An 18,328-nucleotide genomic window follows, 5' to 3' on the forward strand; every position below is an offset into this window, starting at 1 on the left:
CTTTATGCACTATCTTGCTCCCCTCCATTAATTGTTTTAGACTTGAAAAAAACTGTGTATGCAGCCTTCCTCCCTTGGTAACCGTGCACAAGCTCTTACGTGAGCAGAGTGTTTGCTTTTTAGATCTGCCGCACCCCCGGATAGATGCAATACTATCGCGGGGCCCACAATGCACGACGAATGCCAAAAGCCCGGTTTTTGCACGGTTCTCATTCAGTAATGACGATCGTGCCGCAAATGGTCCGAGTATCCGGCGCGTTGTTTGCGTTTGTCTCGCCGAAACGACAAATGGAATATGCAAATACGATATCGAAATAAAATATTAATAAAACTGGGGTGCAACACGAGGACTTCCCAGGAGGTCACCCATCCTAGGACTACTCCCGCCCATGCACACTTAACTTCGGAGTTCTGATGGGATCCGGTGCATTAGTGCTGGTATGATCGCACCCGTTTAATTCATGCTCGCTTAGATCTTTATGCACTATCTTTGTCCCCTCCATTAATTGTTTTAGATTTGAAAAAACTGTGTATGCAGCCTTCCTCCCTTGGTAACCGTGCACAAGCTCCTACGTGAGCAGAGTGTTTGCATTTCAGATCTGCCGCACCCCCGGATAGATGCAATACTATCGCGGGGCCCACAATGCATGACGAATGCCGAAAGCCCGGTTCTTGCATCGTTGCCATTCAGTAATGACGATCGTGCCGCAAATGGTCCGAGTATCCGACGCATTGTTTCCAGTTGTCTCCCAGAAACAACAAATGGAATTTGCAAATACAAATCAAAATAAAATATTAATAAAATTGGGGTGCAACACTAGGACTTCCCAGGAGGTCACCCATCCTAGTACTACTCTCGCCCAAGCACGCTTAACTTCGGAGTTCTGATGGGATCCGGTGCATTAGTGCTGGTATGATCGCACCCGTTTAATTCATGCTCGCTTAGATCTTTAGGCACTATCTTGCTCCCCTCCATTAATTGTTTTAGATTTGAAAAAACTGTGTATGCAGCCTTCCTCCCTTGGTAACCGTGCACAAGTTCCTACGTGAGCAGAGTGTTTGTATTTCAGATCTGCCGCACCCCCGGATAGATGCAATACTATCGCGGGGCCCACAATGCATGACGAATGCCGAAAGCCCGGTTCTTGCATCGTTGCCATTCAGTAATGACGATCGTGCCGCAAATGGTCCGAGTATCCGACGCATTGTTTCCAGTTGTCTCCCAGAAACAACAAATGGAATTTGCAAATACAAATCAAAATAAAATATTAATAAAATTGGGGTGCAACACGAGGACTTCCCAGGAGGTCACCCATCCTAGTACTACTCTCGCCCAAGCACGCATAACTTCGGAGTTCTGATGGGATCCGGTGCATTAGTGCTGGTATGATCGCACCCGTTTAATTCATGCTCGCTTAGATCTTTATGCACTATCTTGCTCCCCTCCATTAATTGTTTTAGACTTGAAAAAAACTGTGTATGCAGCCTTCCTCCCTTGGTAACCGTGCACAAGCTCTTACGTGAGCAGAGTGTTTGCTTTTTAGATCTGCCGCACCCCCGGATAGATGCAATACTATCGCGGGGCCCACAATGCACGACGAATGCCAAAAGCCCGGTTTTTTCACGGTTCCCATTCTGTAATGACAATCGTGCCGCAAATGGTCCGAGTATCCGGCACGTTGTTTGCGTTTGTCTCGCCGAAACGACAAATGGATTTTGCAAATACGATATCGAAATAAAATATTAATAAAATTGGGGTGCAACACGAGGACTTCCCAGGAGGTCACCCATCCTAGGACTACTCCCGCCCATGCACACTTAACTTCGGAGTTCTGATGGGATCCGGTGCATTAGTGCTGGTATGATCGCACCCGTTTAATTCATGCTCGCTTAGATCTTTATGCACTATCTTGCTCCCCTCCATTAATTGTTTTAGATTTGAAAAAACTGTGTATGCAGCCTTCCTCCCTTGGTAACCGTGCACAAGCTCCTACGTGAGCAGAGTGTTTGCATTTCAGATCTGCCGCACCCCCGGATAGATGCAATACTATCGCGGGGCCCACAATGCATGACGAATGCCGAAAGCCCGGTTCTTGCATCGTTGCCATTCAGTAATCACGATCGTGCCGCAAATGGTCCGAGTATCCGACGCATTGTTTCCAGTTGTCTCCCAGAAACAACAAATGGAATTTGCAAATACAAATCAAAATAAAATATTAATAAAATTGGGGTGCAACACGAGGACTTGCAAGGAGGTCACCCATCCTAGTACTACTCTCGCCCAAGCACGCTTAACTTCGGAGTTCTGATGGGATCCGGTGCATTAGTGCTGGTATGATCGCACCCGTTTAATTCATGCTCGCTTAGATCTTTATGCATTATCTTGCTCCCCTCCATTAATTGTTTTAGATTTGAAAAAACTGTGTATGCAGCCTTCCTCCCTTGGTAACCGTGCACAAGCTCCTACGTGAGCAGAGTGTTTGTATTTCAGATCTGCCGCACCCCCGGATAGATGCAATACTATCGCGGGGCCCACAATGCATGACGAATGCCGAAAGCCCGGTTCTTGCATCGTTGCCATTCAGTAATGACGATCGTGCCGCAAATGGTCCGAGTATCCGACGCATTGTTTCCAGTTGTCTCCCAGAAACAACAAATGGAATTTGCAAATACAAATCAAAATAAAATATTAATAAAATTGGGGTGCAACACGAGGACTTCCAAGGAGGTCACCCATCCTAGTACTACTCTCGCCCAAGCACGCTTAACTTCGGAGTTCTGATGGGATCCGGTGCATTAGTGCTGGTATGATCGCACCCGTTTAATTCATGCTCGCTTAGATCTTTATGCACTATCTTGCTCCCCTCCATTAATTGTTTTAGATTTGAAAAAACTGTGTATGCAGCCTTCCTCCCTTGGTAACCGTGCACAAGCTCCTACGTGAGCAGAGTGTTTGTATTTCAGATCTGCCGCACCCCCGGATAGATGCAATACTATCGCGGGGCCCACAATGCATGACGAATGCCGAAAGCCCGGTTCTTGCATCGTTGCCATTCAGTAATGACGATCGTGCCGCAAATGGTCCGAGTATCCGACGCATTGTTTCCAGTTGTCTCCCAGAAACAACAAATGGAATTTGCAAATACAAATCAAAATAAAATATTAATAAAATTGCGGAGCAACACGAGGACTTCCCAGGAGGTCACCCATCCTAGTACTACTCTCGCCCAAGCACGCTTAACTTCGGAGTTCTTATGGGATCCGGTGCATTAGTGCTGGTATGATCGCACCCGTTTAATTCATGCTCGCTTAGATCTTTATGCACTATCTTGCTCCCCTCCATTAATTGTTTTAGACTTGAAAAAAACTGTGTATGCAGCCTTCCTCCCTTGGTAACCGTGCACAAGCTCTTACGTGAGCAGAGTGTTTGCTTTTTAGATCTGCCGCACCCCCGGATAGATGCAATACTATCGCGGGGCCCACAATGCACGACGAATGCCAAAAGCCTGGTTTTTTCACGGTTCCCATTCAGTAATGACAATCGTGCCGCAAATGGTCCGAGTATCCGGCGCGTTGTTTGCGTTTGTCTCGCCGAAACGACAAATGGAATTTGCAAATACGATATCGAAATAAAATATTAATAAAATTGGGGTGCAACACGAGGACTTCCCAGGAGGTCACCCATCCTAGGACTACTCCCGCCCATGCACACTTAACTTCGGAGTTCTGATGGGATCCGATGCATTAGTGCTAGTATGATCGCACCCGCTTAATTCATGCTCGCTTAGATCTTTATGCACTATCTTGCTCCCCTCCATTAATTGTTTTAGACTTGAAAAAACTGTGTATGCAGCCTTCCTCCCTTGGTAACCGTGCACAAGCTCCTACGTGAGCAGAGTGTTTGCTTTTCAGATCTGCCGCACCCCCGGATAGATGCAATACTATCGCGGGGCCCACAATGCACGACGAATGCCAAAAGCCCGGTTTTTGCACGGTTCCCATTCAGTAATGACGATCGTGCCGCAAATGGTCCGAGTATCCGGCGCGTTGTTTGAGTTTGTCTCGCCGAAACGACAAATGGAATTTGCAAATACGATATCGAAATAAAATATTAATAAAATTAGGGTGAAACACAAGGACTTCCGAGGAGGTCACCCATCCTAATACTACTCTCGCCCAAGCACACTTAACTTCGGAGTTCTGATGAGATCCGGTGCATTAGTGCTGGTATGATAGCACCCGTTTAATTCATGCTCGCTTAGATCTTTATGACCTATCTTGCTCCCTTCCATTAATTGTTTTAGATTTGAAAAAAATGTGTATGCAGCCTCTTTCCCTTGGTAACCGTGCACAAGCTCCTACGTGAGCGGAGTGTTTGTTTTTCAGATCTGCCGCACCTCCGGATAGATGCAATAGTATCGCGGGGCCCACAATGCATGACGAATGCCGAAAGCCCGGTTCTTGCATCGTGGCCATTCAGTAATGACGATCGTGCCGCAAATGGTCCGAGTATCCGACGCATTGTTTCCAGTATCTCCCAGAAACAACAAATGGAATTTGCAAATACAAATCAAAATAAAATATTAATAAAATTGGGGTGCAACACGAGGACTTCCCAGGAGGTCACCCATCCTAGTACTACTCTCGCCCAAGCACGCTTAACTTCAGAGTTCTGATGGGATCCGGTGCATTAGTGCTGGTATGATCGCACCCGTTTAATTCATGCTCGCTTAGATCTTTATGCACTATCTTGCTCCCCTCCATTAATTGTTTTAGACTTGAAAAAACTGTGTATGCAGCCTTCCTCCCTTGGTAACCGTGCACAAGCTCTTACGTGAGCAGAGTGTTTGCTTTTTAGATCTGCCGCACCCCCGGATAGATGCAATACTATCGCGGGGCCCACAATGCCCGACGAATGCCAAAAGCCCGGTTTTTGCACGGTTCTCATTCAGTAATGACGATCGTGCCGCAAATGGTCCGAGTATCCGGCGCGTTGTTTGCGTTTGTCTCGCCGAAACGACAAATGGAATATGCAAATACGATATCGAAATAAAATATTAATAAAATTGGGGTGCAACACGAGGACTTCCCAGGAGGTCACCCATCCTAGGACTACTCCCGCCCATGCACACTTAACTTCGGAGTTCTGATGGGATCCGGTGCATTAGTGCTGGTATGATCGCACCCGTTTAATTCATGCTCGCTTAGATTTTTATGCACTATCTTGCTCCCCTCCATTAATTGTTTTAGATTTGAAAAAACTGTGTATGCAGCCTTCCTCCCTTGGTAACCGTGCACAAGCTCCTACGTGAGCAGAGTGTTTGCATTTCAGATCTGCCGCACCCCCGGATAGATGCAATACTATCGCGGGGCCCACAATGCATGACGAATGCCGAAAGCCCGGTTCTTGCATCGTTGCCATTCAGTAATGACGATCGTGCCGCAAATGGTCCGAGTATCCGACGCATTGTTTCCAGTTGTCTCCCAGAAACAACAAATGGAATTTGCAAATACAAATCAAAATAAAATATTAATAAAATTGGGGTGCAACACTAGGACTTCCCAGGAGGTCACCCATCCTAGTACTACTCTCGCCCAAGCACGCTTAACTTCGGAGTTCTGATGGGATCCGGTGCATTAGTGCTGGTATGATCGCACCCGTTTAATTCATGCTCGCTTAGATCTTTAGGCACTATCTTGCTCCCCTCCATTAATTGTTTTAGATTTGAAAAAACTGTGTATGCAGCCTTCCTCCCTTGGTAACCGTGCACAAGTTCCTACGTGAGCAGAGTGTTTGTATTTCAGATCTGCCGCACCCCCGGATAGATGCAATACTATCGCGGGGCCCACAATGCATGACGAATGCCGAAAGCCCGGTTCTTGCATCGTTGCCATTCAGTAATGACGATCGTGCCGCAAATGGTCCGAGTATCCGACGCATTGTTTCCAGTTGTCTCCCAGAAACAACAAATGGAATTTGCAAATACAAATCAAAATAAAATATTAATAAAATTGGGGTGCAACACGAGGACTTCCCAGGAGGTCACCCATCCTAGTACTACTCTCGCCCAAGCACGCATAACTTCGGAGTTCTGATGGGATCCGGTGCATTAGTGCTGGTATGATCGCACCCGTTTAATTCATGCTCGCTTAGATCTTTATGCACTATCTTGCTCCCCTCCATTAATTGTTTTAGACTTGAAAAAAACTGTGTATGCAGCCTTCCTCCCTTGGTAACCGTGCACAAGCTCTTACGTGAGCAGAGTGTTTGCTTTTTAGATCTGCCGCACCCCCGGATAGATGCAATACTATCGCGGGGCCCACAATGCACGACGAATGCCAAAAGCCCGGTTTTTTCACGGTTCCCATTCTGTAATGACAATCGTGCCGCAAATGGTCCGAGTATCCGGCGCGTTGTTTGCGTTTGTCTCGCCGAAACGACAAATGGAATTTGCAAATACGATATCGAAATAAAATATTAATAAAATTGGGGTGCAACACGAGGACTTCCCAGGAGGTCACCCATCCTAGGACTACTCCCGCCCATGCACACTTAACTTCGGAGTTCTGATGGGATCCGGTGCATTAGTGCTGGTATGATCGCACCCGTTTAATTCATGCTCGCTTAGATCTTTATACACTATCTTGCTCCCCTCCATTAATTGTTTTAGATTTGAAAAAACTGTGTATGCAGCCTTCCTCCCTTGGTAACCGTGCACAAGCTCCTACGTGAGCAGAGTGTTTGCATTTCAGATCTGCCGCACCCCCGGATAGATGCAATACTATCGCGGGGCCCACAATGCATGACGAATGCCGAAAGCCCGGTTCTTGCATCGTTGCCATTCAGTAATCACGATCGTGCCGCAAATGGTCCGAGTATCCGACGCATTGTTTCCAGTTGTCTCCCAGAAACAACAAATGGAATTTGCAAATACAAATCAAAATAAAATATTAATAAAATTGGGGTGCAACACGAGGACTTCCAAGGAGGTCACCCATCCTAGTACTACTCTCGCCCAAGCACGCTTAACTTCGGAGTTCTGATGGGATCCGGTGCATTAGTGCTGGTATGATCGCACCCGTTTAATTCATGCTCGCTTAGATCTTTATGCACTATCTTGCTCCCCTCCATTAATTGTTTTAGATTTGAAAAAACTGTGTATGCAGCCTTCCTCCCTTGGTAACCGTGCACAAGCTCCTACGTGAGCAGAGTGTTTGTATTTCAGATCTGCCGCACCCCCGGATAGATGCAATACTATCGCGGGGCCCACAATGCATGACGAATGCCGAAAGCCCGGTTCTTGCATCGTTGCCATTCAGTAATGACGATCGTGCCGCAAATGGTCCGAGTATCCGACGCATTGTTTCCAGTTGTCTCCCAGAAACAACAAATGGAATTTGCAAATACAAATCAAAATAAAATATTAATAAAATTGGGGTGCAACACGAGGACTTCCCAGGAGGTCACCCATCCTAGTACTACTCTCGCCCAAGCACGCTTAACTTCGGAGTTCTTATGGGATCCTGTGCATTAGTGCTGGTATGATCGCACCCGTTTAATTCATGCTCGCTTAGATCTTTATGCACTATCTTGCTCCCCTCCATTAATTGTTTTAGACTTGAAAAAAACTGTGTATGCAGCCTTCCTCCCTTGGTAACCGTGCACAAGCTCTTACGTGAGCAGAGTGTTTGCTTTTTAGATCTGCCGCACCCCCGGATAGATGCAATACTATCGCGGGGCCCACAATGCACGACGAATGCCAAAAGCCTGGTTTTTTCACGGTTCCCATTCAGTAATGACAATCGTGCCGCAAATGGTCCGAGTATCCGACGCATTGTTTCCAGTATCTCCCAGAAACAACAAATGGAATTTGCAAATACAAATCAAAATAAAATATTAATAAAATTGGGGTGCAACACGAGGACTTCCCAGGAGGTCACCCATCCTAGTACTACTCTCGCCCAAGCACGCTTAACTTCAGAGTTCTGATGGGATCCGGTGCATTAGTGCTGGTATGATCGCACCCGTTTAATTCATGCTCGCTTAGATCTTTATGCACTATCTTGCTCCCCTCCATTAATTGTTTTAGACTTGAAAAAACTGTGTATGCAGCCTTCCTCCCTTGGTAACCGTGCACAAGCTCTTACGTGAGCAGAGTGTTTGCTTTTTAGATCTGCCGCACCCCCGGATAGATGCAATACTATCGCGGGGCCCACAATGCCCGACGAATGCCAAAAGCCCGGTTTTTGCACGGTTCTCATTCAGTAATGACGATCGTGCCGCAAATGGTCCGAGTATCCGGCGCGTTGTTTGCGTTTGTCTCGCCGAAACGACAAATGGAATATGCAAATACGATATCGAAATAAAATATTAATAAAATTGGGGTGCAACACGAGGACTTCCCAGGAGGTCACCCATCCTAGGACTACTCCCGCCCATGCACACTTAACTTCGGAGTTCTGATGGGATCCGGTGCATTAGTGCTGGTATGATCGCACCCGTTTAATTCATGCTCGCTTAGATTTTTATGCACTATCTTGCTCCCCTCCATTAATTGTTTTAGATTTGAAAAAACTGTGTATGCAGCCTTCCTCCCTTGGTAACCGTGCACAAGCTCCTACGTGAGCAGAGTGTTTGCATTTCAGATCTGCCGCACCCCCGGATAGATGCAATACTATCGCGGGGCCCACAATGCATGACGAATGCCGAAAGCCCGGTTCTTGCATCGTTGCCATTCAGTAATGACGATCGTGCCGCAAATGGTCCGAGTATCCGACGCATTGTTTCCAGTTGTCTCCCAGAAACAACAAATGGAATTTGCAAATACAAATCAAAATAAAATATTAATAAAATTGGGGTGCAACACTAGGACTTCCCAGGAGGTCACCCATCCTAGTACTACTCTCGCCCAAGCACGCTTAACTTCGGAGTTCTGATGGGATCCGGTGCATTAGTGCTGGTATGATCGCACCCGTTTAATTCATGCTCGCTTAGATCTTTAGGCACTATCTTGCTCCCCTCCATTAATTGTTTTAGATTTGAAAAAACTGTGTATGCAGCCTTCCTCCCTTGGTAACCGTGCACAAGTTCCTACGTGAGCAGAGTGTTTGTATTTCAGATCTGCCGCACCCCCGGATAGATGCAATACTATCGCGGGGCCCACAATGCATGACGAATGCCGAAAGCCCGGTTCTTGCATCGTTGCCATTCAGTAATGACGATCGTGCCGCAAATGGTCCGAGTATCCGACGCATTGTTTCCAGTTGTCTCCCAGAAACAACAAATGGAATTTGCAAATACAAATCAAAATAAAATATTAATAAAATTGGGGTGCAACACGAGGACTTCCCAGGAGGTCACCCATCCTAGTACTACTCTCGCCCAAGCACGCATAACTTCGGAGTTCTGATGGGATCCGGTGCATTAGTGCTGGTATGATCGCACCCGTTTAATTCATGCTCGCTTAGATCTTTATGCACTATCTTGCTCCCCTCCATTAATTGTTTTAGACTTGAAAAAAACTGTGTATGCAGCCTTCCTCCCTTGGTAACCGTGCACAAGCTCTTACGTGAGCAGAGTGTTTGCTTTTTAGATCTGCCGCACCCCCGGATAGATGCAATACTATCGCGGGGCCCACAATGCACGACGAATGCCAAAAGCCCGGTTTTTTCACGGTTCCCATTCTGTAATGACAATCGTGCCGCAAATGGTCCGAGTATCCGGCGCGTTGTTTGCGTTTGTCTCGCCGAAACGACAAATGGAATTTGCAAATACGATATCGAAATAAAATATTAATAAAATTGGGGTGCAACACGAGGACTTCCCAGGAGGTCACCCATCCTAGGACTACTCCCGCCCATGCACACTTAACTTCGGAGTTCTGATGGGATCCGGTGCATTAGTGCTGGTATGATCGCACCCGTTTAATTCATGCTCGCTTAGATCTTTATACACTATCTTGCTCCCCTCCATTAATTGTTTTAGATTTGAAAAAACTGTGTATGCAGCCTTCCTCCCTTGGTAACCGTGCACAAGCTCCTACGTGAGCAGAGTGTTTGCATTTCAGATCTGCCGCACCCCCGGATAGATGCAATACTATCGCGGGGCCCACAATGCATGACGAATGCCGAAAGCCCGGTTCTTGCATCGTTGCCATTCAGTAATCACGATCGTGCCGCAAATGGTCCGAGTATCCGACGCATTGTTTCCAGTTGTCTCCCAGAAACAACAAATGGAATTTGCAAATACAAATCAAAATAAAATATTAATAAAATTGGGGTGCAACACGAGGACTTCCAAGGAGGTCACCCATCCTAGTACTACTCTCGCCCAAGCACGCTTAACTTCGGAGTTCTGATGGGATCCGGTGCATTAGTGCTGGTATGATCGCACCCGTTTAATTCATGCTCGCTTAGATCTTTATGCACTATCTTGCTCCCCTCCATTAATTGTTTTAGATTTGAAAAAACTGTGTATGCAGCCTTCCTCCCTTGGTAACCGTGCACAAGCTCCTACGTGAGCAGAGTGTTTGTATTTCAGATCTGCCGCACCCCCGGATAGATGCAATACTATCGCGGGGCCCACAATGCATGACGAATGCCGAAAGCCCGGTTCTTGCATCGTTGCCATTCAGTAATGACGATCGTGCCGCAAATGGTCCGAGTATCCGACGCATTGTTTCCAGTTGTCTCCCAGAAACAACAAATGGAATTTGCAAATACAAATCAAAATAAAATATTAATAAAATTGGGGTGCAACACGAGGACTTCCCAGGAGGTCACCCATCCTAGTACTACTCTCGCCCAAGCACGCTTAACTTCGGAGTTCTTATGGGATCCTGTGCATTAGTGCTGGTATGATCGCACCCGTTTAATTCATGCTCGCTTAGATCTTTATGCACTATCTTGCTCCCCTCCATTAATTGTTTTAGACTTGAAAAAAACTGTGTATGCAGCCTTCCTCCCTTGGTAACCGTGCACAAGCTCTTACGTGAGCAGAGTGTTTGCTTTTTAGATCTGCCGCACCCCCGGATAGATGCAATACTATCGCGGGGCCCACAATGCACGACGAATGCCAAAAGCCTGGTTTTTTCACGGTTCCCATTCAGTAATGACAATCGTGCCGCAAATGGTCCGAGTATCCGGCGCGTTGTTTGCGTTTGTCTCGCCGAAACGACAAATGGAATTTGCAAATACGATATCGAAATAAAATATTAATAAAATTGGGGTGCAACACGAGGACTTCCCAGGAGGTCACCCGTCCTAGGACTACTCCCGCCCATGCACACTTAACTTCGGAGTTCTGATGGGATCCGATGCATTAGTGCTAGTATGATCGCACCCGCTTAATTCATGCTCGCTTAGATCTTTATGCACTATCTTGCTCCCCTCCATTAATTGTTTTAGACTTGAAAAAACTGTGTATGCAGCCTTCCTCCCTTGGTAACCGTGCACAAGCTCCTACGTGAGCAGAGTGTTTGTTTTTCAGATCTGCCGCACCCCCGGATAGATGCAATACTATCGCGGGGCCCACAATGCACGACGAATGCCAAAAGCCCGGTTTTTGCACGGTTCCCATTCAGTAATGACGATCGTGCCGCAAATGGTCCGAGTATCCGGCGCGTTGTTTGAGTTTGTCTCGCCGAAACGACAAATGGAATTTGCAAATACGATATCGAAATAAAATATTAATAAAATTAGGGTGAAACACAAGGACTTCCGAGGAGGTCACCCATCCTAATACTACTCTCGCCCAAGCACACTTAACTTCGGAGTTCTGATGAGATCCGGTGCATTAGTGCTGGTATGATAGCACCCGTTTAATTCATGCTCGCTTAGATCTTTATGACCTATCTTGCTCCCTTCCATTAATTGTTTTAGATTTGAAAAAAATGTGTATGCAGCCTCTTTCCCTTGGTAACCGTGCACAAGCTCCTACGTGAGCGGAGTGTTTGTTTTTCAGATCTGCCGCACCTCCGGATAGATGCAATAGTATCGCGGGGCCCACAATGCATGACGAATGCCGAAAGCCCGGTTCTTGCATCGTGGCCATTCAGTAATGACGATCGTGCCGCAAATGGTCCGAGTATCCGACGCATTGTTTCCAGTATCTCCCAGAAACAACAAATGGAATTTGCAAATACAAATCAAAATAAAATATTAATAAAATTGGGGTGCAACACGAGGACTTCCCAGGAGGTCACCCATCCTAGTACTACTCTCGCCCAAGCACGCATAACTTCGGAGTTCTGATGGGATCCGGTGCATTAGTGCTGGTATGATCGCACCCGTTTAATTCATGCTCGCTTAGATCTTTATGCACTATCTTGCTCCCCTCCATTAATTGTTTTAGACTTGAAAAAAACTGTGTATGCAGCCTTCCTCCCTTGGTAACCGTGCACAAGCTCTTACGTGAGCAGAGTGTTTGCTTTTTAGATCTGCCGCACCCCCGGATAGATGCAATACTATCGCGGGGCCCACAATGCACGACGAATGCCAAAAGCCCGGTTTTTTCACGGTTCCCATTCTGTAATGACAATCGTGCCGCAAATGGTCCGAGTATCCGGCGCGTTGTTTGCGTTTGTCTCGCCGAAACGACAAATGGAATTTGCAAATACGATATCGAAATAAAATATTAATAAAATTGGGGTGCAACACGAGGACTTCCCAGGAGGTCACCCATCCTAGGACTACTCCCGCCCATGCACACTTAACTTCGGAGTTCTGATGGGATCCGGTGCATTAGTGCTGGTATGATCGCACCCGTTTAATTCATGCTCGCTTAGATCTTTATGCACTATCTTGCTCCCCTCCATTAATTGTTTTAGATTTGAAAAAACTGTGTATGCAGCCTTCCTCCCTTGGTAACCGTGCACAAGCTCCTACGTGAGCAGAGTGTTTGCATTTCAGATCTGCCGCACCCCCGGATAGATGCAATACTATCGCGGGGCCCACAATGCATGACGAATGCCGAAAGCCCGGTTCTTGCATCGTTGCCATTCAGTAATCACGATCGTGCCGCAAATGGTCCGAGTATCCGACGCATTGTTTCCAGTTGTCTCCCAGAAACAACAAATGGAATTTGCAAATACAAATCAAAATAAAATATTAATAAAATTGGGGTGCAACACGAGGACTTCCAAGGAGGTCACCCATCCTAGTACTACTCTCGCCCAAGCACGCTTAACTTCGGAGTTCTGATGGGATCCGGTGCATTAGTGCTGGTATGATCGCACCCGTTTAATTCATGCTCGCTTAGATCTTTATGCACTATCTTGCTCCCCTCCATTAATTGTTTTAGATTTGAAAAAACTGTGTATGCAGCCTTCCTCCCTTGGTAACCGTGCACAAGCTCCTACGTGAGCAGAGTGTTTGTATTTCAGATCTGCCGCACCCCCGGATAGATGCAATACTATCGCGGGGCCCACAATGCATGACGAATGCCGAAAGCCCGGTTCTTGCATCGTTGCCATTCAGTAATGACGATCGTGCCGCAAATGGTCCGAGTATCCGACGCATTGTTTCCAGTTGTCTCCCAGAAACAACAAATGGAATTTGCAAATACAAATCAAAATAAAATATTAATAAAATTGGGGTGCAACACGAGGACTTCCCAGGAGGTCACCCATCCTAGTACTACTCTCGCCCAAGCACGCTTAACTTCGGAGTTCTTATGGGATCCTGTGCATTAGTGCTGGTATGATCGCACCCGTTTAATTCATGCTCGCTTAGATCTTTATGCACTATCTTGCTCCCCTCCATTAATTGTTTTAGACTTGAAAAAAACTGTGTATGCAGCCTTCCTCCCTTGGTAACCGTGCACAAGCTCTTACGTGAGCAGAGTGTTTGCTTTTTAGATCTGCCGCACCCCCGGATAGATGCAATACTATCGCGGGGCCCACAATGCACGACGAATGCCAAAAGCCTGGTTTTTTCACGGTTCCCATTCAGTAATGACAATCGTGCCGCAAATGGTCCGAGTATCCGGCGCGTTGTTTGCGTTTGTCTCGCCGAAACGACAAATGGAATTTGCAAATACGATATCGAAATAAAATATTAATAAAATTGGGGTGCAACACGAGGACTTCCCAGGAGGTCACCCGTCCTAGGACTACTCCCGCCCATGCACACTTAACTTCGGAGTTCTGATGGGATCCGATGCATTAGTGCTAGTATGATCGCACCCGCTTAATTCATGCTCGCTTAGATCTTTATGCACTATCTTGCTCCCCTCCATTAATTGTTTTAGACTTGAAAAAACTGTGTATGCAGCCTTCCTCCCTTGGTAACCGTGCACAAGCTCCTACGTGAGCAGAGTGTTTGTTTTTCAGATCTGCCGCACCCCCGGATAGATGCAATACTATCGCGGGGCCCACAATGCACGACGAATGCCAAAAGCCCGGTTTTTGCACGGTTCCCATTCAGTAATGACGATCGTGCCGCAAATGGTCCGAGTATCCGGCGCGTTGTTTGAGTTTGTCTCGCCGAAACGACAAATGGAATTTGCAAATACGATATCGAAATAAAATATTAATAAAATTAGGGTGAAACACAAGGACTTCCGAGGAGGTCACCCATCCTAATACTACTCTCGCCCAAGCACACTTAACTTCGGAGTTCTGATGAGATCCGGTGCATTAGTGCTGGTATGATAGCACCCGTTTAATTCATGCTCGCTTAGATCTTTATGACCTATCTTGCTCCCTTCCATTAATTGTTTTAGATTTGAAAAAAATGTGTATGCAGCCTCTTTCCCTTGGTAACCGTGCACAAGCTCCTACGTGAGCGGAGTGTTTGTTTTTCAGATCTGCCGCACCTCCGGATAGATGCAATAATATTGCGGGGCCCACAATGCATGACGAATGCCGAAAGCCCGGTTCTTGCATCGTGGCCATTCAGTAATGACGATCGTGCCGCAAATGGTCCGAGTATCCGACGCATTGTTTCCAGTATCTCCCAGAAACAACAAATGGAATTTGCAAATACAAATCAAAATAAAATATTAATAAAATTGGGGTGCAACACGAGGACTTCCCAGGAGGTCACCCATCCTAGTACTACTCTCGCCCATGCACGCTTAACTTCAGAGTTCTGATGGGATCCGGTGCATTAGTGCTGGTATGATCGCACCCGTTTAATTCATGCTCGCTTAGATCTTTATGCACTATCTTGCTCCCCTCCATTAATTGTTTTAGACTTGAAAAAACTGTGTATGCAGCCTTCCTCCCTTGGTAACCGTGCACAAGCTCTTACGTGAGCAGAGTGTTTGCTTTTTAGATCTGCCGCACCCCCGGATAGATGCAATACTATCGCGGGGCCCACAATGCACGACGAATGCCAAAAGCCCGGTTTTTGCACGGTTCTCATTCAGTAATGACGATTGTGCCGCAAATGGTCCGAGTATCCGGCGCGTTGTTTGCGTTTGTCTCGCCGAAACGACAAATGGAATTTGCAAATACGATATCGAAATAAAATATTAATAAAATTGGGGTGCAACACGAGGACTTCCCAGGAGGTCACCCATCCTAGGACTACTCCCGCCCATGCACACTTAACTTCGGAGTTCTGATGGGATCCGGTGCATTAGTGCTGGTATGATCGCACCCGTTTAATTCATGCTCGCTTAGATCTTTATGCACTATCTTGCTCCCCTCCATTAATTGTTTTAGATTTGAAAAAACTGTGTATGCAGCCTTCCTCCCTTGGTAACCGTGCACAAGCTCCTACGTGAGCAGAGTGTTTGCATTTCAGATCTGCCGCACCCCCGGATAGATGCAATACTATCGCGGGGCCCACAATGCATGACGAATGCCGAAAGCCCGGTTCTTGCATCGTTGCCATTCAGTAATGACGATCGTGCCGCAAATGGTCCGAGTATCCGACGCATTGTTTCCAGTTGTCTCCCAGAAACAACAAATGGAATTTGCAAATACAAATCAAAATAAAATATTAATAAAATTGGGGTGCAACACGAGGACTTCCCAGGAGGTCACCCATCCTAGTACTACTCTCGCCCAAGCACGCTTAACTTCGGAGTTCTGATGGGATCCGGTGCATTAGTGCTGGTATGATCGCACCCGTTTAATTCATGCTCGCTTAGATCTTTATGCACTATCTTGCTCCCCTCCATTAATTGTTTTAGATTTGAAAAAACTGTGTATGCAGCCTTCCTCCCTTGGTAACCGTGCACAAGTTCCTACGTGAGCAGAGTGTTTGTATTTCAGATCTGCCGCACCCCCGGATAGATGCAATACTATCGCGGGGCCCACAATGCATGACGAATGCCGAAAGCCCGGTTCTTGCATCGTTGCCATTCAGTAATGACGATCGTGCCGCAAATGGTCCGAGTATCCGACGCATTGTTTCCAGTTGTCTCCCAGAAACAACAAATGGAATTTGCAAATACAAATCAAAATAAAATATTAATAAAATTGGGGTGCAACACGAGGACTTCCCAGGAGGTCACCCATCCTAGTACTACTCTCGCCCAAGCATGCTTAACTTCGGAGTTCTGATGGGATCCGGTGCATTAGTGCTGGTATGATCGCACCCGTTTAATTCATGCTCGCTTAGATCTTTATGCACTATCTTGCTCCCCTCCATTAATTGTTTTAGACTTGAAAAAAACTGTGTATGCAGCCTTCCTCCCTTGGTAACCGTGCACAAGCTCTTACGTGAGCAGAGTGTTTGCTTTTTAGATCTGCCGCACCCCCGGATAGATGCAATACTATCGCGGGGCCCACAATGCACGACGAATGCCAAAAGCCCGGTTTTTTCACGGTTCCCATTCAGTAATGACAATCGTGCCGCAAATGGTCCGAGTATCCGGCGCGTTGTTTGCGTTTGTCTCGCCGAAACGACAAATGGAATTTGCTAATACGATATCGAAATAAAATATTAATAAAATTGGGGTGCAACACGAGGACTTCCCAGGAGGTCACCCATCCTAGGACTACTCCCGCCCATGCACACTTAACTTCGGAGTTCTGATGGGATCCGGTGCATTAGTGCTGGTATGATCGCACCCGTTTAATTCATGCTCGCTTAGATTTTTATGCACTATCTTGCTCCCCTCCATTAATTGTTTTAGATTTGAAAAAACTGTGTATGCAGCCTTCCTCCCTTGGTAACCGTGCACAAGCTCCTACGTGAGCAGAGTGTTTGCATTTCAGATCTGCCGCACCCCCGGATAGATGCAATACTATCGCGGGGCCCACAATGCATGACGAATGCCGAAAGCCCGGTTCTTGCATCGTTGCCATTCAGTAATGACGATCGTGCCGCAAATGGTCCGAGTATCCGACGCATTGTTTCCAGTTGTCTCCCAGAAACAACAAATGGAATTTGCAAATACAAATCAAAATAAAATATTAATAAAATTGGGGTGCAACACGAGGACTTCCAAGGAGGTCACCCATCCTAGTACTACTCTCGCCCAAGCACGCTTAACTTCGGAGTTCTGATGGGATCCGGTGCATTAGTGCTGGTATGATCGCACCCGTTTAATTCATGCTCGCTTAGATCTTTATGCACTATCTTGCTCCCCTCCATTAATTGTTTTAGATTCGAAAAAACTGTGTATGCAGCCTTCCTCCCTTGGTAACCGTGCACAAGCTCCTACGTGAGCAGAGTGTTTGTATTTCAGATCTGCCGCACCCCCGGATAGATGCAATACTATCGCGGGGCCCACAATGCATGACGAATGCCGAAAGCCCGGTTCTTGCATCGTTGCCATTCAGTAATGACGATCGTGCCGCAAATGGTCCGAGTATCCGACGCATTGTTTCCAGTTGTCTCCCAGACACAACAAATGGAATTTGCAAATACAAATCAAAATAAAATATTAATAAAATTGGGGTGCAACACGAGGACTTCCCAGGAGGTCACCCATCCTAGTACTACTCTCGCCCAAGCACGCTTAACTTCGGAGTTCTTATGGGATCCGGTGCATTAGTGCTGGTATGATCGCACCCGTTTAATTCATGCTCGCTTAGATCTTTATGCACTATCTTGCTCCCCTCCATTAATTGTTTTAGTCTTGAAAAAAACTGTGTATGCAGCCTTCCTCCCTTGGTAACCGTGCACAAGCTCTTACGTGAGCAGAGTGTTTGCTTTTTAGATCTGCCGCACCCCCGGATAGATGCAATACTATCGCGGGGCCCACAATGCACGACGAATGCCAAAAGCCTGGTTTTTTCACGGTTCCCATTCAGTAATGACAATCGTGCCGCAAATGGTCCGAGTATCCGGCGCGTTGTTTGCGTTTGTCTCGCCGAAACGACAAATGGAATTTGCAAATACGATATCGAAATAAAATATTAATAAAATT

At 46.6% G+C, this 18,328-nt stretch overlaps 33 non-coding genes and 5 pseudogenes across 33 annotated transcripts; all 38 read right to left on the minus strand.

Moving 5' to 3' along the window:
• Positions 1–333: 333 nt before the first annotated feature.
• Positions 334–452, minus strand: LOC148797481 (5S ribosomal RNA). The gene has a single exon (XR_016074138.1). It is a non-coding gene; the product is annotated as a 5S ribosomal RNA (ribosomal RNA).
• A 354-nt stretch (positions 453–806) lies between these two features.
• LOC148797482 (5S ribosomal RNA) lies at positions 807–925 on the minus strand. Its single transcript, XR_016072049.1, has one exon. It is a non-coding gene; the product is annotated as a 5S ribosomal RNA (ribosomal RNA).
• Positions 926–1,279: 354 nt separating this feature from the next.
• Positions 1,280–1,398, minus strand: LOC148797483 (5S ribosomal RNA). Its single transcript, XR_016072783.1, has one exon. It is a non-coding gene; the product is annotated as a 5S ribosomal RNA (ribosomal RNA).
• Positions 1,399–1,754: 356 nt separating this feature from the next.
• On the minus strand, positions 1,755–1,873 carry LOC148797484 (5S ribosomal RNA). Its single transcript, XR_016074139.1, has one exon. It is a non-coding gene; the product is annotated as a 5S ribosomal RNA (ribosomal RNA).
• A 354-nt stretch (positions 1,874–2,227) lies between these two features.
• Positions 2,228–2,346, minus strand: LOC148797485 (5S ribosomal RNA). The gene has a single exon (XR_016075531.1). It is a non-coding gene; the product is annotated as a 5S ribosomal RNA (ribosomal RNA).
• A 354-nt stretch (positions 2,347–2,700) lies between these two features.
• LOC148797486 (5S ribosomal RNA) lies at positions 2,701–2,819 on the minus strand. Its single transcript, XR_016071952.1, has one exon. It is a non-coding gene; the product is annotated as a 5S ribosomal RNA (ribosomal RNA).
• Positions 2,820–3,173: 354 nt separating this feature from the next.
• On the minus strand, positions 3,174–3,292 carry LOC148797487 (5S ribosomal RNA). The gene has a single exon (XR_016075274.1). It is a non-coding gene; the product is annotated as a 5S ribosomal RNA (ribosomal RNA).
• A 356-nt stretch (positions 3,293–3,648) lies between these two features.
• On the minus strand, positions 3,649–3,767 carry LOC148797488 (5S ribosomal RNA). The gene has a single exon (XR_016070211.1). It is a non-coding gene; the product is annotated as a 5S ribosomal RNA (ribosomal RNA).
• A 355-nt stretch (positions 3,768–4,122) lies between these two features.
• Positions 4,123–4,241, minus strand: LOC148797489 (5S ribosomal RNA; annotated as a pseudogene).
• A 353-nt stretch (positions 4,242–4,594) lies between these two features.
• On the minus strand, positions 4,595–4,713 carry LOC148797490 (5S ribosomal RNA). Its single transcript, XR_016071425.1, has one exon. It is a non-coding gene; the product is annotated as a 5S ribosomal RNA (ribosomal RNA).
• A 355-nt stretch (positions 4,714–5,068) lies between these two features.
• On the minus strand, positions 5,069–5,187 carry LOC148797491 (5S ribosomal RNA). Its single transcript, XR_016074140.1, has one exon. It is a non-coding gene; the product is annotated as a 5S ribosomal RNA (ribosomal RNA).
• Positions 5,188–5,541: 354 nt separating this feature from the next.
• On the minus strand, positions 5,542–5,660 carry LOC148797492 (5S ribosomal RNA). Its single transcript, XR_016072050.1, has one exon. It is a non-coding gene; the product is annotated as a 5S ribosomal RNA (ribosomal RNA).
• Positions 5,661–6,014: 354 nt separating this feature from the next.
• Positions 6,015–6,133, minus strand: LOC148797493 (5S ribosomal RNA). The gene has a single exon (XR_016072785.1). It is a non-coding gene; the product is annotated as a 5S ribosomal RNA (ribosomal RNA).
• Positions 6,134–6,489: 356 nt separating this feature from the next.
• On the minus strand, positions 6,490–6,608 carry LOC148797494 (5S ribosomal RNA). Its single transcript, XR_016074141.1, has one exon. It is a non-coding gene; the product is annotated as a 5S ribosomal RNA (ribosomal RNA).
• Positions 6,609–6,962: 354 nt separating this feature from the next.
• On the minus strand, positions 6,963–7,081 carry LOC148797495 (5S ribosomal RNA). The gene has a single exon (XR_016071953.1). It is a non-coding gene; the product is annotated as a 5S ribosomal RNA (ribosomal RNA).
• Positions 7,082–7,435: 354 nt separating this feature from the next.
• On the minus strand, positions 7,436–7,554 carry LOC148797496 (5S ribosomal RNA). The gene has a single exon (XR_016074404.1). It is a non-coding gene; the product is annotated as a 5S ribosomal RNA (ribosomal RNA).
• A 354-nt stretch (positions 7,555–7,908) lies between these two features.
• Positions 7,909–8,027, minus strand: LOC148797497 (5S ribosomal RNA). Its single transcript, XR_016071426.1, has one exon. It is a non-coding gene; the product is annotated as a 5S ribosomal RNA (ribosomal RNA).
• Positions 8,028–8,382: 355 nt separating this feature from the next.
• LOC148797498 (5S ribosomal RNA) lies at positions 8,383–8,501 on the minus strand. Its single transcript, XR_016074143.1, has one exon. It is a non-coding gene; the product is annotated as a 5S ribosomal RNA (ribosomal RNA).
• A 354-nt stretch (positions 8,502–8,855) lies between these two features.
• LOC148797499 (5S ribosomal RNA) lies at positions 8,856–8,974 on the minus strand. The gene has a single exon (XR_016072051.1). It is a non-coding gene; the product is annotated as a 5S ribosomal RNA (ribosomal RNA).
• A 354-nt stretch (positions 8,975–9,328) lies between these two features.
• On the minus strand, positions 9,329–9,447 carry LOC148797500 (5S ribosomal RNA). Its single transcript, XR_016072786.1, has one exon. It is a non-coding gene; the product is annotated as a 5S ribosomal RNA (ribosomal RNA).
• Positions 9,448–9,803: 356 nt separating this feature from the next.
• Positions 9,804–9,922, minus strand: LOC148797501 (5S ribosomal RNA). Its single transcript, XR_016074144.1, has one exon. It is a non-coding gene; the product is annotated as a 5S ribosomal RNA (ribosomal RNA).
• A 354-nt stretch (positions 9,923–10,276) lies between these two features.
• LOC148797502 (5S ribosomal RNA) lies at positions 10,277–10,395 on the minus strand. Its single transcript, XR_016071954.1, has one exon. It is a non-coding gene; the product is annotated as a 5S ribosomal RNA (ribosomal RNA).
• Positions 10,396–10,749: 354 nt separating this feature from the next.
• On the minus strand, positions 10,750–10,868 carry LOC148797503 (5S ribosomal RNA). The gene has a single exon (XR_016074405.1). It is a non-coding gene; the product is annotated as a 5S ribosomal RNA (ribosomal RNA).
• Positions 10,869–11,224: 356 nt separating this feature from the next.
• LOC148797504 (5S ribosomal RNA) lies at positions 11,225–11,343 on the minus strand (annotated as a pseudogene).
• Positions 11,344–11,698: 355 nt separating this feature from the next.
• Positions 11,699–11,817, minus strand: LOC148797505 (5S ribosomal RNA; annotated as a pseudogene).
• Positions 11,818–12,170: 353 nt separating this feature from the next.
• On the minus strand, positions 12,171–12,289 carry LOC148797506 (5S ribosomal RNA). Its single transcript, XR_016072787.1, has one exon. It is a non-coding gene; the product is annotated as a 5S ribosomal RNA (ribosomal RNA).
• A 356-nt stretch (positions 12,290–12,645) lies between these two features.
• LOC148797507 (5S ribosomal RNA) lies at positions 12,646–12,764 on the minus strand. Its single transcript, XR_016074145.1, has one exon. It is a non-coding gene; the product is annotated as a 5S ribosomal RNA (ribosomal RNA).
• A 354-nt stretch (positions 12,765–13,118) lies between these two features.
• Positions 13,119–13,237, minus strand: LOC148797508 (5S ribosomal RNA). The gene has a single exon (XR_016071955.1). It is a non-coding gene; the product is annotated as a 5S ribosomal RNA (ribosomal RNA).
• Positions 13,238–13,591: 354 nt separating this feature from the next.
• LOC148797509 (5S ribosomal RNA) lies at positions 13,592–13,710 on the minus strand. Its single transcript, XR_016074406.1, has one exon. It is a non-coding gene; the product is annotated as a 5S ribosomal RNA (ribosomal RNA).
• A 356-nt stretch (positions 13,711–14,066) lies between these two features.
• LOC148797510 (5S ribosomal RNA) lies at positions 14,067–14,185 on the minus strand (annotated as a pseudogene).
• A 355-nt stretch (positions 14,186–14,540) lies between these two features.
• On the minus strand, positions 14,541–14,659 carry LOC148797511 (5S ribosomal RNA; annotated as a pseudogene).
• A 353-nt stretch (positions 14,660–15,012) lies between these two features.
• LOC148797512 (5S ribosomal RNA) lies at positions 15,013–15,131 on the minus strand. The gene has a single exon (XR_016072148.1). It is a non-coding gene; the product is annotated as a 5S ribosomal RNA (ribosomal RNA).
• Positions 15,132–15,486: 355 nt separating this feature from the next.
• LOC148797513 (5S ribosomal RNA) lies at positions 15,487–15,605 on the minus strand. The gene has a single exon (XR_016074146.1). It is a non-coding gene; the product is annotated as a 5S ribosomal RNA (ribosomal RNA).
• A 354-nt stretch (positions 15,606–15,959) lies between these two features.
• On the minus strand, positions 15,960–16,078 carry LOC148797514 (5S ribosomal RNA). Its single transcript, XR_016074545.1, has one exon. It is a non-coding gene; the product is annotated as a 5S ribosomal RNA (ribosomal RNA).
• A 354-nt stretch (positions 16,079–16,432) lies between these two features.
• On the minus strand, positions 16,433–16,551 carry LOC148797515 (5S ribosomal RNA). Its single transcript, XR_016071997.1, has one exon. It is a non-coding gene; the product is annotated as a 5S ribosomal RNA (ribosomal RNA).
• A 356-nt stretch (positions 16,552–16,907) lies between these two features.
• LOC148797516 (5S ribosomal RNA) lies at positions 16,908–17,026 on the minus strand. The gene has a single exon (XR_016074147.1). It is a non-coding gene; the product is annotated as a 5S ribosomal RNA (ribosomal RNA).
• A 354-nt stretch (positions 17,027–17,380) lies between these two features.
• Positions 17,381–17,499, minus strand: LOC148797517 (5S ribosomal RNA). Its single transcript, XR_016071956.1, has one exon. It is a non-coding gene; the product is annotated as a 5S ribosomal RNA (ribosomal RNA).
• Positions 17,500–17,853: 354 nt separating this feature from the next.
• Positions 17,854–17,972, minus strand: LOC148797518 (5S ribosomal RNA). The gene has a single exon (XR_016071277.1). It is a non-coding gene; the product is annotated as a 5S ribosomal RNA (ribosomal RNA).
• Between the last annotated feature and the right edge of the window lie 356 nt (positions 17,973–18,328).

The sequence above is a fragment of the Nelumbo nucifera genome, chromosome 4 (assembly GCF_055504915.1).
Source record: "Nelumbo nucifera cultivar China Antique chromosome 4, China Antique-T2T, whole genome shotgun sequence".
Lineage (NCBI taxonomy): Eukaryota > Viridiplantae > Streptophyta > Magnoliopsida > Proteales > Nelumbonaceae > Nelumbo > Nelumbo nucifera.